The following is a 22,340-nucleotide window of genomic DNA, read 5'->3' as shown; positions in this document are numbered from 1 at the left end:
CATCTAAATGGCAAAATATTAGTCCAGAAAATAATGCGAGAAGGGTATTATTGGACTACCATGAATAGGGACTGCCATCAATATGTGAAAAGATGTCCTAAGTGTCAAATTTATGCCAATTTACAACATGTTCCTCCATCTTTGCTCTACACCTACACATCACCATGGCCATTCTCTACATGGGGAATTGACATAATTTGCAAAATTACTCCCCCAGGGACAGGAGGCCACGAATATATTCTAGTAGCAATTGATTATTTTACAAAGTGGGTCAAAGCGCAATCATACGCTAAACTCACTGCAAACCATGTAGCACTCTTTATCGAGAGAAATATCATTTGTCGATATGGAGTCCCACATGAAATGATAAGTGACAATGGAACTCACTTTCAAGCCGAATGTGAAGAATTGCTACATAAATATGGTATCCAACATCATCATTCGTCCCCTTATAGACCTCAATCAAACGGAGCAGTTGAGGCAGCTAATAAGAATTTAAAGACTATCATCGAGAAAATGACAGAAAATTATAAGGATTGGCCTAACAAACTCCACTTTGCACTGTGGGGTTATCGCACGTCAATCCGTACATCAACGGGAAATACACCATTTTCTTTGGTATACGGAATGGATGTCGTACAACCTGTCGAACTAGAAATACCATCTCTACGCATTGCGCTAGAGAGTAAACTTGATGAAGTTGAATGGACTAGGGCACGATATGAAGAATTGATCCTACTCGACGAAAAAACGATTAGAAGCTCTACATCACACTCAGTGCTATCAAACTCGTATGGATAGACATTTTAATAAGAAGGTCAAGACAAGAAATATCAAAGTAGGAGATTTGGTATTAAAAGCACTAAGGAAAAATGTTTTAGATCCAAGGGGAAAGTTTAGACCTAATTGGTCTGGCCCCTACATTGTCAAAACAATCCTGTCAGGTGGTGCAGCAAAACTAACTGATATGAATGGCAATGAATTCTCAAACATGACCAATCTTGACCAACTTAAAAAATACTACCCATAATTGCTTGAGTAGGACACTCAAGAGAGCTACGTTCGGCCTGATTCCTTAGGAAAGGATACGTAAGCAACCCTTTTTCGGGTGCGGCCACTATATTTTTTGACATTTCCGCGTTCCAGAATCAACTAAAATACAACACAAAGTCGGAAAATTATTGGCGTCGCAGAACAGAGTCTGGCGCCAGCCAGAAGCCATTAGCGCCAGCCGATGGTATTGGCGCCTGGCGCCAGACCTCAATAGCTGGCGTCAAATTACAATTACTGGCGCCGATTCAGCAATAACATCTGGGCAAATTTCGGTGTTTTTTTTCGGAAAATTTTCGACTTCCGTACTCGAAGAATTTCTAGAAAATTAATTTTTTTTCGATTTTCATTGCTTTAATAAAATAAATTTAAAGTAACAATTTAATTGAAAGCTAAAATTTCATTAATAAAATAAAATTACATTGTTAATGGAATTTAAATAAGGCTGAAATAATTTAACAATCTAATAAATCTAAAGCTAAGCAATGTTTTTAATCTTTCTTTTCCTTTTTAGCTCTCTTTCAATTCTTTTCTGTTTCCTCCTCTTCATCCATTACTTTAGCTAGTAGGCATCCTTTAGAGGACCTACATTCAATTTTGGAATAGATTGTTTCCCCTTCAGCTAGCACCCCATGCTTCTTTTCCACCCAAGCCTTTTTGTCCGTGGTGTTAGCTTTCCTTTTCCCTTTGTCTTTAGTAGCATTCTTCTTCCTAGGCATTGTAGGTGTTTTGAATTTAATTCTTGCACCTAAGCGTTCTTTTGCCGGTGTTACCCTGTCACCTAGACGATTCTTCACATCGATTCTACCCTGATCAATTGAAGATTTCTTCAGCAACCACTTCTTTACATCATTAGGTAAAGAAGGGGGAATCTTTTGGGTAATCACTTCCCATAAAGGTCTAGCGCTCCAGTAAGTGTCGAATGTATCTACTTCTTGAGATACAGGGTACTCATAGGGAGGAAGAAGATCCCCGGAAGGAATATCTTGAAGCAAGCCGTATTGTCTTTTTACCCTGCAGGGATAATAATATGTTACACGAGACAAGCTTGGGAGACGGCAGAAAGGTTGCTTGTTAACACCAACCATCCTTTCTATTCTCCACCATGGGATGACCCACTTGATAGCAAAATCACGTGATTCAAAGACTCTTCTCCACCCATGGCGCCCAATTTTAGGGATGCGCTTCTTCCTTCTCACGAAGCAACTGGGAGTATATTTTTCGATGTCATCCGGAGGGCTAATTAATCCTAGCCTCTCCATTAGCCACATCTGTAAAAATTGCAATGTAAATAAATTATTATTACAATAAAAAAATATATTTTTTGATTTCTGTAATTAAAAATATTATTTTTCTACCTGTAATAAAATTGGAGAGCCGCGAAGAGGCGCTTTTGGGTCCCTTTTCAATTCATCTAGACTAATCATAGTCTCTCCAACTATCAATGGCATTGGATTTCTCTCTGATTCGATCTGTTCTAGTACAGTGGTTATAATGGATTGACCCTCGTTATTTTTACCACTACTAAGACAATATTGATTGAGCATGCAAAATAAGAATGCCCTTCTTCTATATATATGAAAGGATTCAGAAAGAGGTTTATCAAAATAATGGCGTGCGAATTCTTTCAAATTAACTATGTTGCCATCTACTATTTTTGACAAATCCCTTTCCTTCAAATTAAAGAAGCGCTCAAAATCCTTATAATAGTATGTATCTACTCTAGGGATTACTACCAGGTCTATTGCAGGGAAGCCTAATTTCATCATACCCTATTCTAAAACAATGTGTATCAATATTCCAAAATTCTAAAGCGGTATGTATGATGTCTATGTCTAAATCTACCCCTTTGATGCCATAAATTCCCCCCAAGTGAAATAAATCTAATTCTTTTCTTTCTCTAACATTAAGAGATCGACACCATTCATGAGTGTATTGGGTGAAGGTTTTAGTGGCTAAGGACATGATTATTATTTTTTCTAAAGAGGGGAATAATTTTTTCACTGGAATTATGAGAAGAATCGGCTGAGCAGGGGGCTATTTATGTACAAATTGCGAAGAATTTTAATCTGAATGGAATACGGAGTCAGCGTCAATTGGCGTCAAAACCCCGACATTGGCGCCACCCTCCAGTGCTTGGCGCCACACGCTAAGTATAGCGCTTGGCGCCACGCGCCATAGTGTGGCGCCAGCTGGCGCCAAGTCAGCAAGACAGCCGCGCGTGCTCAGTTTGCGTTTTTGATTTTAAACTTGAGTCGGTTAATGATTTTATGGCCCCGTTTAATTTTTTATAAATATTCTTTCTATCTTTTTTCTTAATTAATTAAATATAGCAATTATTTTTAATTAATTTTATTTCTTTTTTGGATTTTATATTAATTTTCAAAAAAAAAGGCTTTTTCCGTTTTCTTTGCCTTTTTATTTTTTCTTGTTGGGGGAGAGAGTCGGATAATATCCTCCATCAATAATAAAAATGACGGAATTTTTGCGCAAAATTGGTATCACACTTCCTCTGCACACACTAACATACACTAACATAATAATAAACAGTCAAATGAATTTACGATAACATAGAAATCCAAAAGTGTCATAAAATAATGAGTCAAAGGCAAAAGTTCTATAAGTGAAAATAAAATACATATACAGAAAAAGACTACGGCAACGGAGGACGCAAGCCCATCATGCCATAAAACTGCGCCGTACGAGGAGTCACCTCTCCACTAGCTCCAGCCTCAGCACCAGCTCCAGTCTCCGTAGGAGGAGGAAGACTCAAGACAGGATCGCTCCAGCCATGATCAACCCGAGGCTGAGACCGCGGAGGCTGCTGCGATGACGAGCCAACCTCGTACATCCCACCACCTCTGAAAGCCGAGGTAGCCTCTCCTACCAGTGCAGCAGGAGCACCCTCAGAAGAAGATCCTGAGCCCTCAGCAACGTCGACTCGAGCAGCCTCGGAACGACCACCTCTACCTCCTGACGAAGTACGACGACGTCTCGAGCTAGACCTCGCCGGATCTCTCCGCCCCTCGGGTCTTGTACGGGTGTGAGAAGCAATGGGCTGACCCTGCAAAAAGAATTAAATCAGAAATAAGGTAAAACTGAAGCCATAATACAGAAATAACAAGTGAAGAAAGGTTACCTCTCGGACAACGTCGTCCCGGCGACAGGTAGCCGCGTTCCTCATCCGGATGAGCTGGCTCCGGAAGGCATCTATGCATTGTGCCATAGCTGAAACCACCTCGCGTGAGAACTGTCAGAAAAATAAATCAGTGAAAATACATGATAAATGAATACAAAATTCTGAATTAAAGCTAGGCTTACACTAGTCTGGTGGCGAGGTATCGACCGCTCCACGAAGCGCTCGCCCTCGGGAGCCGGAGAAATCATCTCCTCGATCGGCCCATATACCCCCTGGTAGTGAATGGACATACGGGGCGGCACAAACTCAGTGGGACCGTCCTGATAAAACGGAAAGAAATCAGTAAGGTATTACTTGGGGGCTACTTAGCGAAAAATAAAAAGCTAAGACTCTTACCCTCACATCCTCAGCCGGTACAGGGGCTGGAGCTAATAAAGTTAGTAGCTCCTCAGTGTAACACCGCCCAAGGATCACATGGGACCGCCAAAGGGAACCAGATCCCTCAGCCATGCTCGACAACTGACTTTCGTCGAACATATGACGTGGCGGAGGAACAGGAACGACGAAAACATCAGAAGAGTGCTATCTAGCTACTCTCTCTCCTAAATACACAACCGCTCCGTAGGTCCCCAAAAAATAGCGATGCTCAGCAGAGTACTGTGCAGATAATCTAGGGAATGTCCAACCGCCCCACGGTCGGTATACTACATCAGGTCCCTATAAAAAGCACCAATCAGGCAAGAATATGTCTAAAACACCACAGAAGAGCAAGATAAACACTAAAAGTCCTACCGAGATGATCCGGCTCCGGACACGTGCAATAGACATGTCCACATGGTGGCTGCCCAAAGAGGCGCTCACCGGATATCCCCTCGGCGATGGTCTCACCGGCGCAACGGAAGGAAAGTACTCGTAGAACCAAATCTACGAAAAGTTAAAAGCATGAGTAAAGGCTAACTATATGCAGGGCTAAACTTTATAGGGAATAATGTTTACCTCTACGACCTTCCAGAAAGCAGACAAAGCGACATTCGTCCTAAAGGACCGGTGACGACACGAGTCCCTCAGCGCACGAACGAAATTAGCGTAGGCCAAGCTGGCCCAGTCATAAGTCCCGATCCGCCGGAGATCACGGACAGCAGGGAGGTAGTAGAGCAATGCCCTACTACCCTTGTCAGAGGAGAATGTCCCTGACAATAACATCAGCACAAAGATGAGCACCCGCTGCTCTCGGGTGGTAGCATCATCATCAAGAGTCGCTGCCAGCGTCGAACGACGAATTCCTCTAGCACTGAACTGAGTCGCTTCGACCTCAGCTCGGGCCCGAATAGCAATCGTCCCCAACAACTCTTCGACCTCTGCAGAAAAGACGTTGATCCCACCGTCAAACGGCAGCGGCACAGAAGTGAACTCCAGTCCTGTGAGGAGACTGAAGTCTGTAGGGGTGACCATCATCTCGCCCCAGGGAAAATGGAAAGTGTTGGTGGTGTCCTAGAAGAACTCCACCAAAGCGCGTACTACGTGGTGACCCCCGCTGGAGGCGACCATAGCCTCGGAGGTCTCGAACAGAGTAACTAGCCTGCAGGACTCCCATAGGAGTCTCGTCTCACGATCTCTGGCGATGTGCATCCTGTACAAATCGCCTAAACCATCACAGCCAAAGTCGTGATGCCGTGTCCTCCCAGGCTCGGTTCCCTGTCTCACCCTCTCAGAAATGTGGTGGATAGGGGCAAAGAACAAAGTCTGTTCCTCCCACTCCAGGAGCCGACCAAGCGAAGTGGACGGCGTGACGTCGTCCTCCACGGGCTCATGCTCCCGTCTAGTGTTTCGGGACCGTGAACCTGAGCCTCGTTGTCTAGCCATGCTACAGAATATTCAACCATTAATGGAGTTTGGGACAGTGATGAAGAAGATGTCTATCTAAAGGACATAATAGGACCTTCACCTTCTATGTCATACACCACAGATGACATTTGGGCTGAAGAAGATTCATCGATAGATGTCCTCACAAGATCTGGGTGAACGCAACCTCCCGTTTCAACACAACCTATGCCAACCATACACCAAGTTCCCATACCTATGATCGAAGACAATGACATTGTTAAACAGTTTAAGAAGACAAAAGTTGAGATGAATGTGTGGAAACTTCTAGCAACACCTCGAGAGCACAGGTTGGCTGTAATGAATGCCTTGGATAAAATCGGGATAGATTCTGACACTACTCCTGAAGGACTAGCCAACTTCCTCACAAGTGACCTTCCTAGTCCGATTAATTTGATCACCTTTTCTGACAAAGATTTACCCCCAGAAGGTGACAAACATTACAAGGCATTAAACCTCATGGTAGTTTGCAAACGGATGAATGTTCCTATGAATCTTGTAGACAATGGATCGACTATCAATGTCTGTCCACTTAGAACTGCGAGGATGCTCGGCATAAGGGATGAAGACTTAACTCCGTCCACACAAGGAATAAGGTCCTACGATAATACTCGTCGTCAAGCTCTTGGCAAGATTACCCTAAATGTAACGGCCGGAGCGATAGAACATGCTACTACTTTCCAAGTAGTAGACATCAAAGCTTCATTCAACTTATTGTTGGGACGCCCTTGGCTTCATGATCTAAAGGTCGTCCCTTCATCTCACCACCAACAAGTGAAAGCTATAATTGGGGGAATTCCAATCACTATAGATGCTTTGCTAATGAGAATCAAATCTATAGAAAATCCAATTATTAATGTGGAACACGACGAGGATGATGAAGACCTATGGGGCTTTAACGAAGAAGTCTCCTTAATCCAGGAGGATGAAAAGACCCCTCTTTGCCATGACCCCCATTTAAACATGATTGTCAACGCCATGCTGAAGAAACAAGGACACTTTCCTGGGATGACTTTAGGAAAGAAGAAAGGAATGGAAAAACCGCAGGAGTCACTTGGCCTCCCTAAGTTAGATACTTTTGGAATTGGTTTTGAACCGACTCGGAAAGATCTCAAGCGAGCCCAGGAAAAGTCGAAAGCACGTAGGGACGCTCGCATTCAAAAGAAAGCAATTCCAATGGATCAATACCCCCTTACGCTTAATGGTCAGTTCATAAAAGAAGGAGAGGACTATCCATGTCATGAATTTCCCAAGCCATTTGTTGTAAACGACATAAGAAAACCGGGATTCGAGATCTTCTTGGATTGCTACTTCACTGATGAAATCCCAACTCCCGTCCATAAGGAGAAAGCACCCCCATGCTTTGACTTTAACGTCATATGATTACTGTTTGGGCGAGAAAAGAATGAGCCAACTTATGAAGAAGATAATTCCTCGCTCATTGAAACAGTCCTACAAAGTGAAAGCTTCGAATCCTCGAAGCTAATTACTCCAGCTGAAGGATCACTACAAGGGTGGCGCAAGACTATCAAAGTGACTACTCCAAGCGGAAGGAAGATATCAATCACGACAGGACAGGGACCGATGTTTGAGGAATCGTCTAAGTCAGAGTCTAAGTCGGAGTCTTTCCCTTTAGAGTCTTCTAAGTCTTTAGTAGTAGCACCTCCCCTTCCTATTTCTTCCCCTAGAATAGTTAGTGATCCAGTCCCTGAGGACATATCACTCTTTGATGTAATGATCTCAGAGTATAATAGTATTTCTCATTTTCCTTACTTCTCATGTTCTTCTCTAACCCAAGATGACGAGCATTGCTTAGCTAACGATAAAAAAGACAAAGAAATTATTAAAGAAATGGAAACATACGAAAAGAAAACACCGGTAATTGAAGAAACTGAAACAGTTGACATCACGAATGATTCAACTCATAAAAGAGAAGTTAAAATCGGATTAACATTGAATAAACAAGAAAGAATTGATTTAATTAACTTACTTAAAGAATTTATCGATGTATTTGCTTGCTCATATGAAGATATGCCAGGCATTAATAGAGAAATAGCTCAACACACTATACCACTAATTTCGGGAATGAAACCTGTAAAAACAAAAGTTACGTCAAATGAAACCCGACGTAGCACTTAAAATAAAAGAAGAAGTTCAAAAACAAATAACTGCAGGTTTCATCAAGGTATCCAAATACCCCGAATGGGTCGCCAATTTCGTTCTAGTTCCGAAGAAAGACGGAAGGGTAAGGATGTGTGTCGACTATCGAGATCTAAATAAGGCAAGTCCAAAGGACGACTTCCCTTTGCCACACATCGATATTCTGGTAGATAAAACGGCAAATCATGCGCTTGTTTTGTTTATGGATGGATAAGCAGGTTACAACCAGATTCTCATGGAAGAAGAAGACATGGAGAAAACAACTTTTATAACGCCATGGGGCACTTAGTGCTACACAGTAATGCCATTCGGGTTGAAAAACGCGGGTGCTACTTACCAACGTGCAACAACTACCTTACTCCATGACATGATGCATAAAGAGGTCAAAGTGTATGTCAACGACATGATTGTAAAATCAAAAGACCGTCCAGGACATCAACTAGCCTTAAGAAAATTTTTCGAAAGGCTAAGAAAATATAATATGAGGTTGAATCCATCTAAGTGTGCTTTTGGAGTCACCTCAGGCAAGCTCTTGGGATACGTCATAAGCTCTAGAGGAATAGAGGTAGACCCAACCAAGATCAAAGTAATCATGTCCATGCCACCGCCCAAGACTGAGAAACAGATTATAGGATTTATTGGCCGGTTGCAATACATAAGTAGGTTCATATCAAAACTGACGACAATATGTGAACCAATCTTCAAGAAGCTCAAGAAGAATGTACCTGTAATATGGGATGACGAGTGTCAAAAAGCCTTTGAAAAGATCAAAGCTTATCTCGCAAATCCTCCCGTATTAGCACCAGCACTCCCCGGAATACCTCTTAGGTTATATGTGACGGTTACCAAAGAGACAATGGGAGTTATGCTAGCACAAGAAGTAGAAGGCAAAGAGAACGCAATCTATTACCTAAGCAAAAAAAAATGCTCGAATACGAAACACGCTATACACCGCGTGAGAAATTGTGCCTCGCCTTGGTGTGGGCCACAACTAAGTTAAGACATTACATGTTGGTGCATATTGTTTTCGTAGTCTCCCGATTAGATCCACTCAAGTATCTGTTTGAGAAATCTACACTCAATGGACGCATATCAAGATGGATAGTCAATCTAGCCTAGTTCGATGTAAGGTTTATGCCACAAAAAGCTATTAAAGGATCCGTAGTGTCAGAATTTCTAGCAGATTTTCCAATAGAAGACTCGACGCCAATACAAGACAATGAATTTCCAGATGAAGACCTAATGGTTACCGAAGATGATACTTGGACCGTGTATTTTGACAGAGCCTCAAACCAAAAGGGGTGTGGCGTTGGAGTACTACTACTATCACCTAAAGAGGAGCATGTTCCAATCTCCATAAAGCTTGATTTCGACGTTACCAACAATGCTGCTGAATATGAAGCATGCGTGGTAGGCCTTGAAACAACTTTGGCATTGGGAGTAAAGAAGCTAAGGATATTCGGAGACTCTTCTTTGATCATCAATCAGATATCTAAGAGGTGGAAAGTAAGGAGCGAAAGCCTAGCCCCTTACCAAACCTATCTGGAAACTCTTACCGATCAGTTAGTGAAGGTAGAATACACATATCTACTTAGAAAAGAAAACCAATTTGCTGATGCCTTGGCTAGATTAGCCTCAATTGTTAGGATTCCCACGGAAATCGAGAAAATGCCTCTAACTATCGAAAAAAGGCACAAACCAGCATACGTCCAGGCCATAGAAGACGACGAAGTAGTCCAAGGCGAAGAAGAAGAAGAAGAAGAAGAAGAAGAAGAAGAAGAACCATGGTACACGGACATACTCAATTATGTCACCAATGGAGAATACCCTCCTCATGCTGACAAAAGAGCAAAGCGAGCATTAAGACTTTGGCTTCTCAATATGTACTCATAGACAACGAGCTACATAAAAGGGTACCTAAAGGTCGAGCTCTCCTATGCGTAGGAAAGAAGGATGCACAAAGAGCAATGCAAATAGTCCACGAAGGAATTTGTGGGATACATATAAATGGCAAAATGTTAGTCCAGAAAATAATGCGAGAAGGATATTATTGGACTACAATGAATAGGGATTTCCATCAATACGTAAAAAGATGCCCTAAGTGCCAAATTTATGCCAATTTACAACATGTCCCTCCATCTTTTCTCTACACCTACACATCGCCATGGCCAGTCTCTACATGGGGAATTGAAATCATTGGCAAAATCACTCCCCCAGGAACAGGAGGCCATGAATTTATCCTAGTAGCAATCGATTACTTTAAAAAGTGGGTCAAAGCGCAATCGTACGCTAAACTCACTGCAAAACATGTAGCACTCTTTATCGAAAGAAATATTATTTGTCGATATGGAGTCCCACATGAAATGATAAGTGACAATGGAACTGATAGGCTTATCGCGTACCTAACAAAAATAACCTAACTATTCCTTCTAACTATGTAGTAGGGCAAGTAAGGATCGAATCCCAAGAGACTATGGTTCATTCAATTAATCAGACTCAATTAATCACTAAGCACGTCACCAATCAATAATGGATGATAATAATCAACTAATATATTAAATAACACAATTAACTAGAGGAAATATTAATCAATAAACTAAAGCATCCAAGATCAAGCATTACCACGATTATGATTGATAAACTAATAAATCTACCCCCAATATATAAATCAATTGACAAGAAGAAAAGCAATCCCTAATAATAATACCAAAGGTCTCTTCCAAGTTATCAATGGCTTCCCAAATTAACTATCAAGCCTACTTCCGTGGAATCAAGCGAATAAGGGACATTAAACACCATGCCTAGATTCCTAATTATTCAATCATCTACTTCCGTGATGATCTTCAAACCCTTAATTGGAATAACCTAATCCCGTTAATACCCAACTTCCGTTGCAATAAGAACAAAGGGATGATAACAATACTAATTATTCCTAATCTAGTATTGGCATAAACACAATCAATTAAGCATGTCAATTGGGATTATTATTGGGGAATTTAAAGTTTTAATTCATGCATCAATCATAATTGGGCTACCCTAGATCTTGGAATAGAAAATCTACTCACACATATTGAAAGAAACAATAACAATCATGAATATGGAAAACATAATTGAAAAGCAATTATAATTGAAAGAGAATGAAGTAGAAGTGAATACCAAGGATTCTTCAATTGAAAGGAATTAAATTGTTGAAAAACAATGCTCAAATCTAATGGAAAGAATTAAAATTGCTTCAAAGTAATAAACTAGAACTCTAGAGAGAGAAAGAGGAATAATGGAAAACTTAAAACTCCTTTCTAATGAAGATTACAAGGGGTATTTATACCCTTAATGACCTAAAAATAAGAAAATAATAATACGGAGTGTCGCATAACTGTGCCCGGTCCAACCGGGCAAGCACCTCCCGATCGGGCGGTGAGAGTACGGAGTTGCTTTCCTTCGTAGCACTTCTTCCACCACGTGCCCGGTCCAACCGGGCGGACCTTGCCCGATCGGGCGCGTGGGGCGGTCTTCATAAATTGCTTTCTACCTTCGAAAATACCAAAAATCATCTAACTCCTATGTGCCCGGTCCAACCGGGCGGACCATGCCCGATCGGGCACGTAGAGGCTGCAGCAAATAGTTTGTATTTAACTCATCTTAAATCAGTCATAACTTCATATCCGGAGCTCTGTTTGAGGCGTGTAATATATCGTTGGAAAGGTCTTCAAGTCTACTTTCCAATGCAATTTGAATCACTCCATTATCATTTGTATATCAAAAGTTATGAGCATAATAGTGAACAGGTGTCATATTTGTCAAGTATTTCATCAACGTTTTGCTTCATTTTCACTCAAGTTCGTCTCGAACACATGATTTGATATTCTTAAGCAATATGTTTTCATACTCCATGATTATTATACTCAATATTAGCCAACCATACTCCATTTGCATATAAATCACCTGAAATTCATCAAAACACACAAACGAAGAGTAGTAGAGCACAACTTAAGCAAATAATGCAAATATGCACCAAAGATCTCTAATTTTGTAATAAAATGAGCTTAGATACCCACCTAAAACATGTGCAAAATAGGACTTATCAAATTCCCCCAAGCTAAACTCTTGCTTGTCCTCAAGCAAGACAATTAACAATAATCAACAACAATCAACAACCAAACAACATGCTTCACCCCATAATGCAAAATCAAACAAGGATTCAAAATCGAAATCAAACGAGCATGCATCCTAATCAACCAATCAAATTACTCAAACCGTCGATCCACCTAATTAATCGTCAAATGAGACCAACCATTTATAATTCAAGAATCGAAGACTAGAGTATCTCACATCGGTGGTCACTCAACACACTTTTTATGTGGCGAGCTAAAAATGAGCTCGATCTCTCACCATCCCCACCAACAATGCAATCCCCCCATCTCACAACACTCGCGTGTTTAGAGGGTTATAATAACGCTCAACCTAGTCAATGTCGACTTGAAATGCAACATATACTCCAGCATTTTGACAAAAGACTCAATTCACATGAACGCAATGCTATGCACGAAGATCGGAAGGACTTTGTGAAGCTTGTAACGTAGGTCGGGAATAAGAATGGGTAGGACAATAATTTGGGGAATGAGAGCTATAATAGTCTAACCGGGGGGAACTATCAAATGCGATGAGTCACACCTCGATTCATCAACTTCGATCAATGAAACACAAACCCAATTACAATGAAAACACAACCATCATCTCATCCACCTACATTCTCAACTCTTCAACCTTCTTTTACTTGTTTGCTTCATTTCTTTATTTTTTTTTTTTATCTTTTTATTTTTTTTTATTTCAATCCAACAATTTTTCATTTGAAACTTTTTCCAAATATTTTTCTTTCTTTTCTTTATTTCTCTCTTTCTTTTTCAAGAAATGTTACTTTTTTTTTTCAAGTAATTCAATCAAACCTCCTTTTCTCACTTTTTCTCTTCTTCTTCCTTTTCTTTTCAATATTTTCGCATCAATTGCAACTTGAAACAGAATCACGCAAAAATACCGCATAAAATAGCTCCCCCAAGCTAGACTTGGGAAAAGTAATCAAATTGGGGCCAAGGGGTAATTTTTGTGGAGTTAATGAAAAATATAGTCAAGCTACAACATGGGTAAGCAAGAAGGGAACTGATGTTCTAATTTTGTCTGGAGGCTACCTAATGAACATGGCCTTCGTCATTTCAATGTGCACGTGCAATGCATTACGACACACTACTAAGAGTCTAAAGTCAAAACTAAGATCAATGCTACACCAGGAACTAAACACACACAAGAATGAATATATAAGGCTCAAGCCTCACGGTTAACACAGTCAAGCTCCTGAATCATACATAGTTAAATAACCTTGACTCCTACTAGGGATCAACAAATTCAAGGTCAAATCATGATCTTTTAGTCCACTATGCAAGTCTTTCAATCGAAAATAAATCAAAACCTTTTGGCATAAAGGATAGGGGCACAGGGAAGTAGTTCAATGGCCGTTGGCCGTTCATTATCATGATTCTTTTATTTTTCATTTCTTTTTCCAGAAGAAAGCATTAAACCTTACTGCTAGTGAAAACACACTAAAGTAGAAAGAGAGAGTGAAAGATGTACCTTGTGTACACAAGAACTTCCCCCCAAGCTAAATCAGACAATGTCCTCATTGTCTTAAAGGGAAACTTGTAGTCAAACCTCATCTTCATCATCACCCAAAATAATGTCACCAAAGCCTCGAGGATTGCAATGCATCTCTTTGGAACAAAATTGAGCAAAAACGAAACAAAGTGTTAGTGGGAAAAAGAATAAAATTGAGTCATGTGCACTGTTTTGATCATAACTTTTGATGTATAAAATATAATGCAGTGATTCTAATTGCATTGGAAAGTATACTTAAAGATCTTTCCAACGATAGGTCACATAAAAAAAATCCGATAATTAACCAGAAAGTTATGGCCTGTCGAAATTGAGCAGTTTTGCTGATCCATACGCGCGCCCGATCGGGCGAGCTCTTCCTGATCGAACTCGAACGCAGTCCAGCGAATTCTTCTCCTTTTAAATCAGCCTTTTAGATCAAAATCTGCACCAAGAGAACTCCCACAAGCATAAGATGTACTCTCCTTACCTCTCTAAGAATCAAAGAAAAATGAAAACACACAAAAATTAGAAAAGACTAAAATAAAAATAATGAAATACGGGTTGCCTCCCGCAAAGCGCTAGTTTATCAAGGTCTTAAGCTTGACCATTCTCCTTCCATCAGAAGAATTTAACGCCTTGAGTAACTTATCATACGCTCCTGCAAACATTTCATTAAGCACTATATAGGGCTCAATTGCAAGCACAGTAATCCTTACATAGAAAAGATTAGGAGCACACAAAGATAACTCAAGGTAAAAAGAAAAATCAAAAGAAAAAGATGAAGATACACCACAACCTTCTGCTTCCTCCGCTAAAAATTTAGAATTAATAGAACGAACATGGAGGTAGTCTTGTTCTTTATCATCACCCAATAACGTCTCTATTATTTTACGCTCACGAATAAGTTCATTAGCAAAAGAAAAAAAAATTTCAACCATTGGTTCTACAACCAATGACTTTTCAACCAATGGTTCTACAACTAATGATTCTTCTTCTATTGGAACCAATGATACCTCAACCACTGATTCTATAACCAATGACTCTTTAACCATCGGTTTTTCAACAAATGATTCTTCCTCCGACGTATTATACAAATTATGATAATATTCATCATGAATCCTCCAATAAATTTCATTTAGAACAAACCGTTTTTTAGAATAATCATATATGAATGGAAAGATTCTAAAATCATCCGGAGCTCGAACAAAATACTCACTATAAGGGCAATCAGGGTTTTCATGATAAAGATAATAACAAGAACAATGGCCAGATGCAAGACGTGACAATAAATCATTCATCTCCAAGGCATGTATATCATCAACTCATAAGAGAAAAAGAAGTTAATAATAGCCAAAGCAACAAACCAAAATCTTAGCAAAAACGAATCACAAATAATTAGATGAAAACCGTTAGTCCCCGGCAACGGCGCCAAAATTTGATAGGCTTATCGCGTACCTAACAAAAATAACCTAACTATTCCTTCTAACTATGTAGTAGGGCAAGTAAGGATCGAATCCCAAGAGACTATGGTTCATTCAATTAATCAGACTCAATTAATCACTAAGCACGTCACCAATCAATAATGGATGATAATAATCAACTAATATATTAAATAACACAATTAACTAGAGGAAATATTAATCAATAAACTAAAGCATCCAAGATCAAGCATTACCACGATTATGATTGATAAACTAATAAATCTACCCCCAATATATAAATCAATTGACAAGAAGAAAAGCAATCCCTAATAATAATACCAAAGGTCTCTTCCAAGTTATCAATGGCTTCCCAAATTAACTATCAAGCCTACTTCCGTGGAATCAAGCGAATAAGGGACATTAAACACCATGCCTAGATTCCTAATTATTCAATCATCTACTTCCGTGATGATCTTCAAACCCTTAATTGGAATAACCTAATCCCGTTAATACCCAACTTCCGTTGCAATAAGAACAAAGGGATGATAACAATACTAATTATTCCTAATCTAGTATTGGCATAAACACAATCAATTAAGCATGTCAATTGGGATTATTATTGGGGAATTTAAAGTTTTAATTCATGCATCAATCATAATTGGGCTACCCTAGATCTTGGAATAGAAAATCTACTCACACATATTGAAAGAAACAATAACAATCATGAATATGGAAAACATAATTGAAAAGCAATTATAATTGAAAGAGAATGAAGTAGAAGTGAATACCAAGGATTCTTCAATTGAAAGGAATTAAATTGTTGAAAAACAATGCTCAAATCTAATGGAAAGAATTAAAATTGCTTCAAAGTAATAAACTAGAACTCTAGAGAGAGAAAGAGGAATAATGGAAAACTTAAAACTCCTTTCTAATGAAGATTACAAGGGGTATTTATACCCTTAATGACCTAAAAATAAGAAAATAATAATACGGAGTGTCGCATAACTGTGCCCGGTCCAACCGGGCAAGCACCTCCCGATCGGGCGGTGAGAGTACGGAGTTGCTTTCCTTCGTAGCACTTCTTCCACCACGTGCCCGGTCCAACCGGGCGGACCTTGCCCGATCGGGCGCGTGGGGCGGTCTTCATAAATTGCTTTCTACCTTCGAAAATACCAAAAATCATCTAACTCCTATGTGCCCGGTCCAACCGGGCGGACCATGCCCGATCGGGCACGTAGAGGCTGCAGCAAATAGTTTGTATTTAACTCATCTTAAATCAGTCATAACTTCATATTCAAAATTTGATAGGCTTATCGCGTACCTAACAAAAATAACCTAACTATTCCTTCTAACTGTGTAGTAGGGCAAGTAAGGATCGAATCCCAAGAGACTATGGTTCATTCAATTAATCAGACTCAATTAATCACTAAGCACGTCACCAATCAATAATGGATGATAATAATCAACTAATATATTAAATAACACAATTAACTAGAGGAAATATTAATCAATAAACTAAAGCATCCAAGATCAAGCATTACCACGATTATGATTGATAAACTAATAAATCTACCCCCAATATATAAATCAATTGACAAGAAGAAAAGCAATCCCTAATAATAATACCAAAGGTCTCTTCCAAGTTATCAATGGCTTCCCAAATTAACTATCAAGCCTACTTCCGTGGAATCAAGCGAATAAGGGACATTAAACACCATGCCTAGATTCCTAATTATTCAATCATCTACTTCCGTGATGATCTTCAAACCCTTAATTGGAATAACCTAATCCCGTTAATACCCAACTTCCGTTGCAATAAGAACAAAGGGATGATAACAATACTAATTATTCCTAATCTAGTATTGGCATAAACACAATCAATTAAGCATGTCAATTGGGATTATTATTGGGGAATTTAAAGATCTACTTTATACATCAATCATAATCGGGCTTAGCAAGATCCCGGATTAAGGAAACTACTCACACATCATAATAAAATCAAAATCAAGTTCAAAAACAAGAAACAGTAAAGAAAACATATTTAGAGAACAGTGAATATCAGAAAAGAGTGAAGTAAGATAAATACCAATTACTCCAATTGAAAGAACTCAAATTGTTGATGAACAATTGATTAATCTGGGATTAAAAGATTGAAATTGCTTAAAGGAAATAAAACTAGGGTTCTTGAGAGTTTTCTAGGGCTTAAGGAGAAAAACTAATGAAAAACTCTCTCTAAGAGTTAATTACAAAAGGGTATTTATACCCCCAAAAGATAGAAATTCGGAAATAGCTGAAATCGCGCAATCTTGAACATCGCCCGGTCAGACCGGGCAAACCTCGCCCGATCGGGCGGAGGAAGGCTGCGTAAAATACGACAGTTTTCCTTCTTTGCCCGGTCAGACCGGGCGAACCTCGCCCGGTCGGGCGCGCGTAACACGTTTCCAGAATTGCATCTTCATAACTTGACTTCTTCATCGCCCGGTCTGACCGGGCGAAGCCTGCCCGATCGGGCGCGCGTTGCACCGTTCAGAATTGGGCTTCTTCCTGTGAACTCTTCATTGCCCGGTCTGCCCGGGCAAGCCATGCCCGGTCGGGCACTCCACATAAATTGCAGTTCTTGGCTATCAACTCTTCCGAATCTACTAAAAACACGTCCAATTGCCTAGAAACGCTTCATATTCCTGAAAAGCTTACTAAAACAATCGAATACACTAAAGAAGAGATTGTAAGCAAGAAATGGCTCCGTAGAGCTCAAAACCATATAAAATTACTAAGTAAAACCGGGGAAAACCATTGTATAAAACACGTATATCAGGAACTCACTTTCAAGCCGAACGTGAAGAATTGCTACAAAAATATGGCATTCAACATCATCATTCTTCCCCTTATAGACCTCAAGCAAACGGAGCAGTCGAGGCAGCTAATAAAAATTTAAAGACTATCATCGAGAAAATGACAGAAAATTATAAGGATTGGCCTGACAAACTCCACTTCGCATTGTGGGGTTATCGCACTTCAATCCGTACATCAACGGGAAATATGCCATTTTCCTTGGTATATGGAATGGATGTCGTACAACATGTCGTACTAGAAATACCATCCCTACGCATTGCGCTAGAGAGTAAACTCGATGAAGCCGAATGGACTAGGCCAAGATATGAAGAATTGATTCTACTCGATGAGAAACGACTAGAAGCACTACATCACACTCAGTGTTACCAGACTCGTATGGCTAGGCATTTTAATAAGAAGGTCAAGACAAGAAATATCAAAGTAGGAGACTTGGTATTAAAAGCACTAAGGAAAAATGTGTTAGACCCAAGGGGTAAATTTAGACCTAATTGGTCTGGACCCTACATTATCAAAACAATCCTGTCACGAGGTGCAGCAAAACTAATTGATATGGATGGCAATGAATTCTCAAACATGACAAATCTTTACCAACTTAAGAAATACTACCCATAAGTACTTGAGTAGGATACTCAAGAGAGCTACGTTCGGCCTGATTCCTTAGGAAAGGATACGTAGGCAACCCTTTACGGGTGCGGCCACTTTATCTTTTGACATCTCCGCGTTCCAGAATTAATTAAAAATTCAACAGAAAATCGGCGAATTATTGGCGTCGCAGAAAAGAACCTGGCGCCAGCCAAAAATCATTAGCGCCAGCCGATGAAATTGGCGCCTGGCGTTAGACTTCAATGGCAGGCGCCAAATGCCAATAACTGGCGCCAATCAAGAAATAAATTATGGGCGATGTTCGGTGTTTTTCGGAAATTTTTTTACTTCCGTACTCGAAGAATTTCTGGAAAGTTAATTTTTTTTTCGGTTTTCAGTGCTTTAATAAAATAAATTTAAAGTAAACAATTTAATTGAAAGCTCAAATTTCATTAATAAAATAAAATTACATTATTGACGGAATTTAAATAACGCTGAAATAAGTTAACTTTAAATAAAAATAATAATCTAAGTCTAATAAATTTAAAGCTAAGCAATGCTCTTAATCTTTCTTTTCCTTTCTAGCTCTTTTCCAATTTTTGTCTGCTTCCTCCTCCTCATCCATAACTCTAGCTAGTAGGCATTCTTTAGAGGACCTACATTCAATTTTGGAGTAGATGGTCTCCCCTTCAGCTAACACTCCATGCTTCTTTTCTACCCAAGCCTTTTTATCTGTGGTGTTAGCTTTCCTTTTCCCTTTATCTTTGGTAGCACTTTTCTTCCTAGGCATTGCAGGTGTTTTGAATTCAATTCTTGCACCTAAGCGTTCCTTGGCGGGAATCACCCTGTCACCTAGACGATTCTTCACATCGGTTGTACCCTGATCCTTCGAAGATTTCTTCAGCAGCCACTTCTTTACATCATTGGGCAAAGAAGGAGGAACCTTTTGGGTAATAACTTCCCATAAAGGTCTAGCGCTCTAGTAAGCATCAAATCTATCTACTTCTTGAGATACAGGGTACTCATAGGGAGGACGAAGATCCCCGGAAGGAATATTCTGAAGCAAGCCGTATTGCCTTTTTACCCTGCAGGGGTAATAATAAGTTACACGAGACAAGCTTGGAAGACGGCAGAAAGGTTGCTTGTTAACACCAACCATCCTTTCTATTTTCCACCACGGGACGACCCACTTGATAGCAAAATCACGTGATTCAAAGACTTTTTCTCCACCCATGGCGCCCAATTTTAGGGATGCGCTTCTTCCTTCTCACGAAGCAATTGGGAGTATACTTCACAATATCATCCGAAGGGCTAATTAATCCTAGTCTTTCCATTAGCCACATCTGTATAATATTGCAAAATAAATTAGTATTACAATTCTCAAAAGTAGTACTTTTTAAAGTTATCTACATTCCATGTTTTAGGTAGGCGTCTGCCGTCTCGGGTTTCCAGATAGTAGGTGCCATCCCTGACTTCTTCATAGATCCAGTAGGGGCCTTCCTAATTGGGGGTTGTCTTTCCAGACTCATTGGCCCTACCGGTTGCCTCCATTTTTCGTAACACAAAGTCGCCAACTTTCAAAGGGCGCTTGCGTACTTTCTTGTTGTAGCCTCTCATCATTCTCAGACGGTATATCTCATGACGTAGAGCAGCATTGCCCCTGCGTTCCGGAAGGGAGTCCAATGCCAACCGCATGGCCTCCCAATTTGCCTCTTCATCATAAAGCATGACTCGAAGAGTCGACTCGTAATGTTCAATGGGCAAGACGGCTTCAGCACCGTACACCATGAGAAATGGGGTTTCACCGGTTGCCCCTTTGGCAGGTGTCCGGATGGCCCATAGGACATGAATCAGCTCTTCTGCCCATAAGCCACCGGCTCTTTCAATTTTCTTTTTTATGTCGTCTGAGATAAGCTTGTTGAAGGCTTCAACTTGGCCGTTTGCTTGGGGTCGGCCGACTGATGCAAAACAATGTAAGATTCCCTGATCTCCCAACCAAGTCTTAAGGTGAGGCGTTTCAAGCTAAGGGCCATTATCAAACACCATAGACATAGGTACCCCAAACCGGGTGATGATGTTCTTCCAAATGAAAGAGATGCCATCCTTTGTCTTGATGTTCTTGACCGGCTCAGCCTCTACCCATTTGGTGAAGTAATCCACATCCACCAAAATATAACGCTTTCCGCCTGGTGCAAGAGTATAAGGACCTAAGATATTCATGCCCCACTTAGCAAACGGGACTCGGCTGTAGATTGCCATCACATCAGTAGCCGGGCGGTGAATAAGCTTGCCAAACCTCTGGCATTTATCACACCTCTTCACCAACTCTTTTGCGTCTGCTTCAAGAGTAGGCCAAAAGTAATGTCGTCTAGCTCCGACGGCTAGGGACCTGCCGCCTATATGAGAGGCGGAGTATTCCGCATTCAATTCTTCAAGAACTTCTTTACCCTTTTCTGGGGTAACACACTTAATTAGAGGCTTAAGGAAACCCACCTTGAAGAGCTCCATTTCTCATCTCGAAGCTTGTTTCTCGCTTCTTCATGACGGCTGCCTCCTGTGGTGAATTAGGAAGCGTGCCGTCTGTTAAATATGCCCGGATGCCATCCATCTAGTTAGAGCTTCGGTCCAGGATTCCAATGGGCTCTTCATATATACTTCTCTTTTCCAAAACTTCCCAAAAGACTAACCGAGGCGTATCACAGCAGGCGGAAGATGCCAATTTGGACAATGCATCCGCCTGGTTGTTATCTGACTTGGGCACTTGACTCAAATAGAATTCTTCAAGTGCCCCGGCCTCTTTCTTGACTGCTTGAAGATACTTGATCATAGCCGGATGAGTTACCTCATACTTTCCCTCATACTGGCTTATGACCAACTGCGAATCAGAGTAGGCGTCAATTTATGTTGCCACTGTTGCCTTACACATGCGAATTCCGGCTAGCAGGGCTTCATATTCCACCTCGTTATTTGAGGCTTGAAACTTAAACCGCAGTGCATATTCAAATCTGTTTCCCTCAGGAGACTCATATATAATTCCTTCACCGCAGCCGTTCTTCGTCAAGCTCCCGTCTACATATACTTTATCTGGTTGTACCGGTCGTGTCATTTCAACAATGAAGTCTGCAAACGCCTGACCTTTCACTGCCTTTCTGGGTTCAAAAGTGATTTCAAGAATTTGAATTTCAATAGCCCATTTCAGCATTCTGCCGGATGACTCCAAGGTCGACATTGGCCGCTTGAGAGGCTGATCGGTGTAAATTACAACCAGATGTGCCAGAAAGTACGGCTTTAATTTCTTGAATGCCATGTATAGAGCAAGGCCAAATTTTTCAACCATGGGGTACCGGAGTTCAACATTTTTTAGCACATGGCTAATGAAATAGACCGGGAGCTAGATGTCGTCTCTCTTAGTAAGGAGAACATCACTGAGGGCATGGTCCGAGACGGTAGGTACATGTATAACGTTTCTTTGGGCATAGGGCTAACAAGCCTTGGCAAAGAGTACAATGCTCTTTCAGCTTTTGAAAGGCCGCCTCAGCATCATCCCCCCAATCAAATCTGGTCTTCTTCCTGATTGCTTGGAAGAAGTAAAGGCATTTGTTCCTGACCGG

Source organism: Chenopodium quinoa, unplaced genomic scaffold (assembly GCF_001683475.1).
Source record: "Chenopodium quinoa cultivar QQ74 unplaced genomic scaffold, ASM168347v1, whole genome shotgun sequence".
NCBI lineage: Eukaryota > Viridiplantae > Streptophyta > Magnoliopsida > Caryophyllales > Amaranthaceae > Chenopodium > Chenopodium quinoa.
This window is presented reverse-complemented; position numbering follows the sequence as displayed.